This window comes from Cupressus sempervirens, chromosome 4 (genome assembly GCF_028749045.1).
Source record: "Cupressus sempervirens isolate cs-2001-9-10 chromosome 4, ASM2874904v1, whole genome shotgun sequence".
Lineage (NCBI taxonomy): Eukaryota > Viridiplantae > Streptophyta > Pinopsida > Cupressales > Cupressaceae > Cupressus > Cupressus sempervirens.
The window spans coordinates 170807128-170819597 of NC_143121.1; the positions used below are offsets into that span (position 1 = coordinate 170807128).

General features: G+C 38.3%; 1 pseudogene; it reads right to left on the minus strand.

The window, feature by feature from the left end:
- Positions 1 to 681: 681 nt before the first annotated feature.
- The window catches only part of LOC149560524 (potassium channel KAT3-like), a 146492-nt pseudogene continuing 134703 nt past the window's right edge, over positions 682 to 12470 (minus strand).

The following is a 12470-nucleotide window of genomic DNA, read 5'->3' on the forward strand; positions in this document are numbered from 1 at the left end:
GCTAGTTTTTCAAACACAAGGCAACTACCATTCAATCGCCTTTGATTACTATATCATCCATATTAAAAGCATCACCTTTATCATATGTTGTTAGTGTTGATCAATCTGAATGTTAAATAAAAATTTTATATTATGAGAAATTACAAAAAGTTTACCCATAGACTGGTTTGCATAAAATGTAGCATGGCCTAGTTTCCTTGATCTCTTGTGGGCTCCATTTTGAGAGGAATCTGATTTTCCTTTATCTATTGTGGCTACACTCTTGTCTCGTGAACTAGTCAAGGATATTTTAGAAGTTGATTTACATGCTACCACAACCATCGCTGGTTTAAACACATGCCAACCTAATTGAAAAGAAACAACACAAATAATATCAACTTACACGTAAATTTTGGTAATTCCCCGAAGAGGCACTCAAAGTGCAATATTCCAAGTTTCTTCTAACAGATCTATTTGAAGTTCTCCTACATTGTAAATATTTTTTGTTGTATAGTAACATCAAATTAGAAAGGTGAACATTATAGTTTTGGCAAACCCATAAGGTAGTCTAGTATATACATTATAATCCTTTTATATTTTGCTAATTGCAAATCAACTCCTGATCTTTTCTATAAGGTCAAAACAAGACGATTATCTAATCTTTTTAATCGTACTAATTGAAATGTGTCTTATAAAATTTAATTAACAAAGATATAAAGGCTCATTGTCCCTAATTACATTGATATCATCAATTTTTGTACCATCTGGGTTTAGTACAATGGCTACTCTGCATCTGAATGTTTGCCCTGCTATCAATTACACGAGGCATATTGTTGAAGAGATAATATTTTGAAAAAGAACTTTGAATTTTATCAAAATTAAATGAACACATCTAAGAAATCGAAATATAATGCCAAATTGCTAGAATCTACCTACTATTTGCAATAGTCCTCCAGTGATGAAGGAAAAACAATCAATTTTCCACATAATATATCTGATTTCTAAGTACTTGGATGAGATAAGTGTATTGTTACTCTTTTGGGTGGACTTGCAACTGATTGGGGATGAAAAGAGTTGGAGATTGAGTTAATTTTCAGATCCCCTATTGTAGAATTCATGCTCATCTCCCGTTCAAACATGCCAAACAATGAATGGTGAAAATCATCCAATTTTTCAATATGCTTATTCTGGAATGTATTAGTTACAATGAAAATGATCAGTATGGCTATTGATCAGGGGGACTATTATACTTTATGGAATTTAGTTTAGTTTTTCTACTCTAAGGCTACTCTATTCCTTAATAAGAATTTTATAGGAAGAAAGCTTTTATGAGGGAATTCAACATGTTAATATGATTTTTTCAAAAATATCAGTTCATAACATCAAAAACATTGGCCCATTAATAATAAGAGTAATAAATAATTTGACTAACTAGAGAAGCGAAGCCATTATAATTTGTATCTTTAGATTTGGATCCTCTTTTCAGAAGTTCTTTCATGAATTGAGCATTCCCGTTTGAAGCTATATAGCTAAGGCCTATTGGTAATGGAGACTTTGCATCACTTTCTATATAAGAAACCTATATTTTGGATGGAAAATGCTCTAAATTTGTTCCTTTAAGCTGCTTCAGATGCTGTTGAAAATGAGAGAATGTAAAAATTATCTTCATCATCTTTTAAGAGAGGGTTTGTTATTGCTTCCCTCAATATGCCTAAAGAATGCAACTTCATGTTTAAAAAAAATGTTTTCATTCAATAAACTAAATTGCAGGAAAGGAAAAAACCATATGTGCCAGAGCCTTAGATGTTTGGAGACCTCAAGAACATTGTTGACGATAATTCTTCCATTTGAAATATTTAAATGTATCAGATTGATCAAAACATTCTTATTAAGTCTTAGAAGTTGAGAAAGCTTTCTTGTTCTATCTGTAATTGGCTATGGAATATTGAACAAGATTTCAATCTCTCCAACTATATCTCCTGATTCAATCAATTGAAGAACTTGGAGCCAATAAAGTGCATTAAATCATATAAGAAATGACACTAGATAATCAAATGAAAGAAGATTTCATTAAAACCTTGTTCTCATTGAAAAGAGCTTACAAGTTTTACCACAAATACTAGAACAAATGTGTAACCCTCTTCTAATTTTGGGTTCAATTACTTTGGGGAACACTCTAGAACCTACACTCAAGATCTTAGAAGACAATGGACATTCATACAAATATCCGCTAAATTCTTATTTATGACCTAGTTTAAAACTTTCCTTTTCTAGAGTTGGACCATCCTCCGTTAAAATTAAATCCTGAAATGCAATATCTGTCCCAGTTTAGAATTTAGATTCTTACCAAATAGTGTCAAAGTAGGAATCATGATAGATATAGAAAAGGAATGCAAGATTGTGAGAATGTAACTTATAGCTGCTCCAAAAGCAACTATATATAGCTTAGATGGGATGTCATTCTGGAGAATTATATCTTCTCTAGGAGGAATGTACTCTGCCACCATCTCTATCACCTATAAAGAGGAATGAACATAGAGATAAATTCTTACAAATTTACATAACTTCAATATGACTAGTACAAAAATAGCCACAAGTGAAAAAGATACAAGAAATTGAGAATAGTAACGATATAAAATTCATTTCAAATCTCAGAAAAAAAATAGGGGAAGAGATCTAGTAGCAACCATGGGGTCATTGATCATGAGGAGACTTTTGTGATAGATACTTCCTAATTGTCACTTTTAAAAAGTTCCAAAAAATGATAAAATATATATTAATAGCTGATAATACATGTACTAATAGTCAATCACACACGTACTAATAGTTGATCATTTTTTATCTTTCTTGGTTGTTGATTGGTCCAGTTATGCCAAAAGTACTTTTTTTTGGTGAGGGGCTATTAGAATATTGACGAGTGTTTTAAAATGACACTTTTCAATGACTTCGCACTCCATTGCTTCTAAGAGATCCCTAAAATAAAACCTTAGCTTTAAACTCTTGAATCACCTACAAAGCTCCATTGGAAAAATCAACACAATTCAACTTAAAGTTTAGGAGATCTAAGTGCTCAAAATTAACCTGGATGGCTATTCGATCTCTTCCCCTATAGAGAACGGTTCAAATTAAATTGTTATAAGGGGTAAGTGCACCAAGTTGTGGTGCCAAAAGGGGGGTATAAGTGGACACCTTTCTCCTAAAATTAGCAAATTCTGGACTTCAACAAGAATTTGAAGATAGTTACGCTCAAAATTTTAAGATATGACAAAAGAAAAAGTCGTAGTCCTTTGAATCTAGTTTCTAAACTTCTAATTTTTTTTCAAAATGGTTTAGTTTTAGGTCCTCAAAAAAGGGGGCCACAAAAAGTGTTACTGTTTATTCCAAAAAAACATAACATAGTACAAAGTGTGGCCCCCCTAAAATTTTAACTTTTTTTTTGAAATTCTTTAATCGCTCTAGTCAAAAGTTACCTAACACTATGTAGTTTATCCCAGATTTTTTGGGTAATTTTATAATGTGTATTTTTTTTAATGAATTTTTTAATTAGACCCATCCCAAAAACATGAAATATCTATGTGCTCCCCCTAGAAATGATTGAAAACTAATCTAAAATCAAAACTTCTTTTTTTCAAAGTGTGTAGAATGGAGTCTAGTTTCTAAAAAACTAAGTTGTTACAAAATTCGATGAATGAGCTAAAATCTACAGCCCAATTAGTACATGGTGGTTTTTGACAAAAAAAGAACATACATTCAAAAGAAATTATAGATCAAAGACTTAAAATAGTTCAAATTAAAAATAAATTATATGGTTAGATAGCTAACACAAAGACCTATAATGTTATGTAACCTGATCTTATCAATACCCAACCACGAGGAATCTTGAAGGGGAGCACACAAGAAAAATTAATCATTTTTTGTATGTTTATTGGAAAACACATCTCAGACCTGTTTATAAACTCCAAACCTTTGGGTTGGATCTCCAAGGAAAAACCAAGCCTTATGCTTGGTTTTAATGCAAAGCTTTGAATAGCGCATGCGCCCTATAGAGCGTGCGCCCTATAGCACGCACACGCTATTAAAACGCTTCTAAATTCAAAGTAGTGCGCACACACTATTGAGACCTAAATTGCAAACCAAAACCAAGAGAGAGCTAGGGGGGGTGGGGCGAGGGAATGGCTATTTGTGTGTGAGAGAGAGATAGAGAGAAAGTAGGGGATGGGAGAGGGAAGAGAGGAAGTGAGAAAGAGTAGGGGTGGCAAAGAGAGTATAGGATGGGAGATAGAGGAAATGTGAGAGAGTAGGGGTGGCAAAGAGAATACAGGATGCAAGAGAGTGGAAGTGTGAGAGAGAGTACGGGATGGGGGAGAGAGATTGAAAGTAGGGGATGGGAGAGAGAGGAAGTGTGAGAGAGAGTACAAGTTGGGAGAGAGAGATTGAGAGTAGGGGATGGGGGAGAGAGAGAGTAGGTGGTGGGAGACGGAGTGGGAGAGGAAGAGCAAGAGAGAGGAGGATGGGAGTGCATGTGTGTGAAAGAGAGAGAGTAGGGAATGGGAGAGGGGGAAGATAGAGTATCTTGAGAGAGAGTAGGGGATGGAAGAGAGAGTAGGCAATGGGAGAGGGAGTGGGAGAGGGAGAGAGAGAGGGGGGATGGAAATGTGTGTAAGAGAGAAAGAGAGAGAGTGTGAAAATGTGAGAGAGGGTAGGGGGTAGCAAAGAGAGAGTAGAGAGGGAGAGAGTGAGAGTGAGAGAGAGAGTGAGAGTAGCCAGTGGGAGAGGGAGAGCGAGTGAGAGAAAAAGTAGAGGATGGGAGAGGAGAGAGGGGGGATTGGTGTGTGTGAAAGAGAGAGTAGGGAATGAGAGAGGGGAGAGAGAGATAGAGAGAGTAGGGGATGGGATAGAAAGAGAGTAGGCAATGGCAGAGGGAGTGGGAGAGGGAGAGAGAGGGTGGATGGAAGAGAAAGAGATTAGGCAATGGCAGAGGGAGTGGGAGAGGGAGAGAGAGGGGGGATGGAAGTGTGTGTAAGAGAGAAAGTAGGGGATGGGAGAGAGTGTGAGAGTGTGAGAGAGAGTAGGGGTGGTAGAGAGAGAGAGTGAGAGTGAGAGTAGGGGATGGGAGAGAGAGGGAGAGAGTGAGAGAGAGAGAGATAGTAGGCAATGGGAGAGGGAGTGGGAGGGAGAGAGAGGGGGGGGAATGGAAGTGTGTAAGAGAGATAGAGTTGGGGATGGGAGAGAGTAGGCAATGGGAGAGGGAGTGTGTGAGAGAGAGAGAGGGGGGGAATGGGAATGTGTATAAGAGAGATAGAGTAGGGGATGGGAGAGAGTGTGAGAATTTGAGAGAGAGTAGGGGGTGGTAGAGAGAACTTGTACAGGATGGGGGTGAGAGAGAGAGAGAGTAGGGGATGGGAGAGAGTGTGAGAGAGAGTAGGGGATGGAAGAGAGAGAGTGAGAGTAGGGGATGGGTGAGAGAAAGTAAAGAAGGAAAGAGAGTACTTGAGAGAGAGAGATAGTAGGTGGTGCAAGAGGGAGTGGGAGAGGGAGAGAGAGAGGGGGGATGGGAGTGTGTGTGACAAATCTAGAGAGTAGGGGATGGGAGAGGAGAGAGAGAGAGGGGGGATGGGAGTGTGTGTCTATGAAAGAGAGAGAGTAGGGGATGGGAGAGGGGAGAGAGAGAATAGGGGATGGGGGAGAGAAAGTAGGCAATGGGAGAGGGAGTGGGAGAGGGAGAGGGAGAGAGGGAGAATGGGAATGTGTGTAAGAGAGACAGAGTAGGGGATGGGAGAGATTGTGAAAGTGTGAGAGAGAGTAGGTGGTGGCGGAGAGAGCTTGTACGTGATGGGAGAGAGAGAGAGTGAGATTAGGGGATGGGAGTGTGAGAGAGAGTAGGGGATGGGAGAGAGAGAGAGTGAGAGTAAGGGATGGGATGGGAGAGAGAGAGAGAGAGTAGAGAGGGAGAGAGAGAGATCTAGTAGGTAGTAGGAGAGGGAGAGGGAGAGAGATAGGGGGGATGGGAGTGTGCGTGACAGATGTAGAGAGTAGGGCATGGGAGAGAAGAGAGTGGGGGGATAAGAGTGTGTGTGTCTGTGAAAGAGAGAGAGTAGGGGATGAGAGAGATAGAGTGAAAGGATGAGAGAGAGTGTTAGAGAGAGTAGGGGATGGGAGAGAGTGTGAGAGAGAGTTGGCGATTGGAGAGAGAGAGAGAGAGAGAGAGAGTAGAGAGGGAGAGAGAGAACTTGAGAGAGAGATAGTAGGTGGTGGGAGAGGGAGTGGGAGAGGAGGAGAGAGAGGGATGGGAGTGTGTGTGAGAGATCTAGAGAGTAAGGGATGGGAGAGGGGAGAGAGAGAGGGGGATGGGAGTGTGTATTTGCAAAAGAGAGAGTTTAGGGGATGGGAGAGGGGAGAGAGAGAGTAGCCCAAGAGAGAGAGAGAGAGAGAGAGAGAGAGAGTAGCGGATGGGAGAGAGGGGTGGATGGGAGTGTGTGTAACAGAGAGTAGGGGATGGGAGAGAGTGTGAGAGAGAGTAGGAGGTGGTAGAGAGAGAGAATGGGATGGGGGAGAGAGAGAGTGTGAGAGTAGGGGATGGGAGAGAGTGTGAGAGAGAGAGTAGGGGATGGGAGAGAGTGTGAGAGAGTAGGGAGAGGGAGATAGAGAGAGGGGGATGGGAGTGCGTGTGACAAATCTAGAGAGTAGGGGATGGGAGAGAAGAAAGAGGGGGGATGGGAGTGTGTGTGTGTGTGTGTGTGTGTGTGTATGTCTATGAAAGAGAGAGAGTAGGAGATGGGAGAGAGTGTGAGAGTGTGAGAGAGAGTAGGGGGTGGCAAAGAGAGAGTACAAGATGGGAGAGACAGAGTGAAAGGATGGGAAAGAGTGTGAGAGAGAGTAGGAGGTGGCAGAGAGAGAGTATGAGATGAGAGAGACAGAGTGAAAGGATGAGAGAGAGTGTGAGAGAGAGTTGGGGATGGGAGAGAGTGTGAGAGAGAGTTTGGGATTGGAGAGAGAGAGAGTAAGAGTAGGGGATGGGAGAGAGAGAGTAGAGAGGGAGAGAGAGAACTTGAGAGAGAGAGAGATAGTAGGTGGTGGGAGAGGGGAGAGAGAGAGAGAGAGTAGAGGATGGGAGAGAGGGGTGGATGGGAGTGTGTGTAAGAGAGAGTAGGGGATGGGAGAGAGTGTGTGAGAGAGTAGGAGGTGGCAGAGAGAGAGAATGGGATGGGAGAGAGAGAGTGAGAGTAGGGGATGGGAGAGAGTGTGTGAGAGAGTAGGGGATGGGAGAGAGAGAGTAGAGAGTAGGGGATGGGAGAGGAGAGAGAGAGGGGGATGGGAGTGTGTATCAGTAAAAGAGAGAGTTTAGGGGATGGGAGAGAGAGAGTAGCAGATGTGAGAGTGTGAGAGTGTGAGAGAGTAGGGGGATGTGGGAGAGAGAGAGAGAGAGTAAGAAGTGGGAGAGGGAGGATGGGAGTGTGTGTGAGAGATCTAAAGAGTAGGGGATGGGAGAGGAGAGAGGGTGAGAGAGATAGAGAGAGTAGGCGGTGGGAGAGGGAGAGTGAGAGAGAGTAAAGGATGGGAGAGGGGAGAGAGAGAGAGTGTAGGGGATGGGAGAGGGGAGAGAGAGTAGGAAGAGAGAGAGAGTAGGGAGAGAGAGAGAGAGTAGGGAGGGTGGAGAGTGATGTGTTCTCACATAGTGCATACGCGCTATAGTGCGTACACACTATAGTGCGTACGCACTATGTGAAATCACCTAAAAATGGTCAAAAAGAAACTTTGGGGCCCATTTCATTCATTCTCTGCTTTTGGTCTGTTCTGCACTCTGTTATCTCGACAGAAATCATGGGTTTCAACACAGCAAATAGTCTTTCAAGGTGGCAAACACTATTTCAAGCTAACAAACACTATTTAAACGTGGCAAACACTTTTGGAAGCTAGCAAACACCAAATTCATCATTGGATACATGATTTGAAGACTTTTTGAATATTCCTTGTATAGAAAAGGTTAGTGCAATCTATTTTAAATATTGTTTGATGATATATAGATACAAATTTGATTATAATTTGACATGTTTAATATATAGTGAATTCATTGAAATTTGTATGTTTCAATGAAATGTTATTTCGAAATGGTTAGAAATTTGACAAGTCATTATATATATATATATATTGTGTATTCATTCAAATAATTATAATTTTTATATGTATTTGAATAATTTGTAATTTACACATTTTAAGTAATTCAAATGTTTGAATAATTTGACATGTAGAAATCATCATCATGCCAAGGAAGAAACCAAAAAATCAAACAAATGAAGATAGGGAGAGAGATTTGGCAATTAAAAAAGATAAAATGAAATTACTACGTGAGCAAAGAAAATTGCAAAGCAATAATGAAGAATTGACTTTCGAAGACGATCAAGAACCACTGGTACCAAGAAACAAAGAGGAAGAATTGGAAAGACAAAGAGAATGAATGAGACTGTTACACTCAAGAAGACAATTGAATTGTGAAGCTACACCATCTTCTAATGTTGGAGTCATATCGTCCACTACACCATCTTCCAATGTTGAATTCATATCATCCTCTCATGTTGAAGAGACACTGATTTGTAGATCAGACGATATACACACTCCATCATGTCATGTTGAAGGCACAACATCAACACATCAAGTAGGTGATATTCCATCTTTTGCATCTTATTGCCAAGGCACATCATCTTTGATTCAAGGTACGTAATACACTCAACCTTATGTTGATGTTCAAAATGTTGAGAGAATTGAAGAGATTATAACACCTTCTAGAATTCGTTTTAGAAGACCAAAATATTTGATTGATATTGATAGTAACATTTTGAAATCAATGCCTAACAAGATTAGCAAGCGTACTTGTCAAAGAAAAGTTAATCGTATGTGGAGATTATTTTTTGATGAATTAAATATTACAGGTCAATGCCAATTATTTGTTGAAATGATGAGGAATTTAAAATTTAGGCCTATCATGAAGATTCTTGGGCTAAGAACGATGGATGATTCAAATGAAAAAAACATTGTAAAGAATCTAATGAATGCTTATGACAAAGTGGGTTCTAAATCACGCACCAAAGATAGTAATATTGCAAGACGAGTACTTACATCGACAATAGTAAGTAGCCAAATGAAGAAAGCTCGACTCATGAGAAAGACAAGCAAAACATTAAAAATTGGTAGAGGTACTCTAAGGAGAGCCATGCTAAGGCGTGAGAGATTGGAAGATCCAACAAAAAATGAGTTATGGACATTTAGCGGTAGACTACCACGAAAGGATAAAGAAATTAGTGAAGCCTTGAAATCATTGATCGAAGATTTTTGAAAAAATAACACACGTGTTTCCCCTAATCAAAGAGATGTTGTAAGAAGGAGGATTGGTAGCCAAAATCGCGAACCACATGCGAAACATTTTTTGAACACAACTCAGATACAATTTTTTGCAAAATTTATTGGTATGTATCCTCAAATTCGAATAAGTCAAAGATTTTTTGAGATGGGTAAACCTTTTTATGTGAAGATAAATCACACATGCACAACTTGTTGTTGTAGGATACATATTGAATTTTCTAACCATTTTGATGTTTTTAGGCATATATGTGTAATTTTGCATTCTTAGTTTGTTTTGCAGGATTGTGACATAAATGAGCCACCAAGATCTTCAAGGGAATTCATATCCAACATTTTATGTGAAATAGGGGACGACCAACAATTTTACAAGACATCATGCTTGGATGGTACGTGCTTATTTTGTGGTTCTTTGCAACTTTTATCAACTTGTCAACATATGGATAGTACACATGCAATTGGAAATGAAATAGTAGATTACAGAAAATTTAAGATAGTGACATATGCTCTAAAAGATGGGAAACATGGTAAAAGATGTGATTTAGTCATTGAAAAGATTCCAATGTATGAGTTCATAAAGATTTTTCATGAAAACATTATTTACGAGTATGCAAGGCATACCCATAGAGCTCAATGGTTGGATTTGCAATTCAAGTTGTGCAAGGATACATTTCCACTGGATACCATTGTTTCAGTTGTAGATTTCGCAGAGAACTACACACTACAACCACAAAATGAGGTGCAAGAAAAGTATTATACTTCTCAACAGGTTTCCATATTTGTTCACATAACATTCATGCATTCACCTACAAGTACAGAGGATGACAAGAATATTTTGAGGGAGTACCATTTTTACATCAGCAATGATCGATCACATTCTATGGAGTTCGTACATGGTTGTTTTCAACTATTTTATGGAGATTTGGCTAATAGGGGCATCACATATCGTCAGCACATTATTTGGTCAGACAATTGTGCATCTCAATTCAAGAATGCATGGATTTCTATTGGTTGAGCAGGATGCACAAGTTGTGTAGAATTCAATACATGTGAAATTTCACAGAGGCTGGTCATGGAAAGGGAGAGCACGATGGTGTAGGCGCATGCATCAAAAGAGCCTTAGCTCATGAAGAACTAAAGTACAAAGATGGAGCAATATTGAAAAATGCAAAATCCATCGTCCAGTGGTGTAACGCTACAATGGGTCCAGGTAAGGAAGGTGAGTCTACGGTTTGTAAATTTTTTTGGTTGATAGATAATACTAACATTGTACCATATCAGGATTGTTGCACACTAATAGGATCTAGTGAGTTGCACTCTTTTAGAAGCTCTAATGCAGGTTCATGGAGTATCCACACACGAAAAATGACATGCTATTGTCCATCATGTGCAGAGGAAAATTGGGATGACTGTGAGTCGACTAAATGGGTGGACAAATGGGATATACGGGTTTTGGACGCAATTAACACCTATCGTCCCCCACAAGCACTATAAATGGTACAGATGGAATCGTCTATTGACTTTGACCACTTGTATGATCTAGTGCAACCTGGTAATATATATATTTATATATGTTTGTAATTTCAATATGTAACTTTATAACTTTTACCCAAGTATTTTTTGAATTAATGACCACATTTTGTACATTTGTCACTGCAGGCCATGTTTTTGTTGTTATTGCACCTGAAGACAATGAAGAAGGGACAGATTATTATTTGTGTCATTGTGTTCAAGCCAAAAAAAATTGGATCACTCGGTTATAGATGGTGAAGGTTTAGAGTACCATGTCGGTGCGGTGGTTGTAACCGGCACATGGCTTAGACGATATTCTATGAAGAACCCTAACTTGTGGTTATTCGAGGATTGGCAAACAGAGAGGAAGATTCTTCATTATTCAAATCTTATTGTCACATCAAATGTCCACTTGATAAAATATGGTGGAAAACCACATAATAAGAATCTTTGGAAAGTTCGCGAGTCAGACCATGAGGCAATACTTGAGACATTAAAATGTCGAGCAGATCCAGTTGGCTCATTAGATTGAATACAGAGAGAGGGAGAGAGAGAAAGAGTGATCAACTGGATCCAAATACATTGTCGCAACCTCTTCCCCAAGACTGTCCACATGACTAAGGTGGACCGTATTGTTATGATGCGTAAGTGATGAGATTTAGTTTAAATCATAGATTTTATGTTTTGATGTCTCCAATCTTTTTAAAGCTAGAACAATATTTTTCATATTTTCTTATTGTGACAATATTTTTCTTTCATTGCATGTTCTCTTGGATGACAGGAGGGAGAGAAGAAAAATAAGTAGATTCCCAAACAGCCAGCCACCCTTCTTCATGTAATTTATTCATTTAAGGTAAAAGTCCCATTTCCTTTGTTTGGATTTGGTATTTGGTTATTTAAAGTCATTATTCTAGTTGGACCTTCGTATGTTTGAATTTGGGATTGTTTAGTGTCTATTTGTTATGATTTTACTAAATTATTAATTCAATGATGTTTCTACTATTTAATTATTTAAAATAAATTAAAACTTTTTGTATAAAATTATTATTTTTTATTTCTATCTATTTTTTATGATTATTTCTATTATTTAAAATAAATTAATTCTATAATATTTCTATGATGAACTATTTATATTTCTAAACCCTACATATTTTAAATTAGATATCTCTCGACTTAATTTACCAAAAAAATTAATTAAAATTTTAGGTATGCTAGTAGTACACCATGACCAACAATCAAACTATTATAACAATACAAATACATTTAAATAGTAATGTAAGAATGGTTTAGTTCACATAAAAAATAAGTCTATCTTAGATATTCTAAATACATCACAAAACTTTATCGCTTCAAAAAAATTGGAATTTCTCCCATCTACTTGAGTTCCCATCAATTGTCCATAAAATTGGGAAAGGGAATAGGTGTTATGCTCCCAATCCCAACATTCTCCTGTCCACTACTAGGAGATGTGTGTAATGTAGGATTCAGCTCCATCAACTTAGTCTTTTTTTTCACTAGTTGATTGGGACTCTCACCATTTGTTGCCAACTATGGTGACAATGCTTGGGGTTACACTTATTAAGTAAGAATATTTCCTAATCTAGGGATTAGAGCATTGAACATAT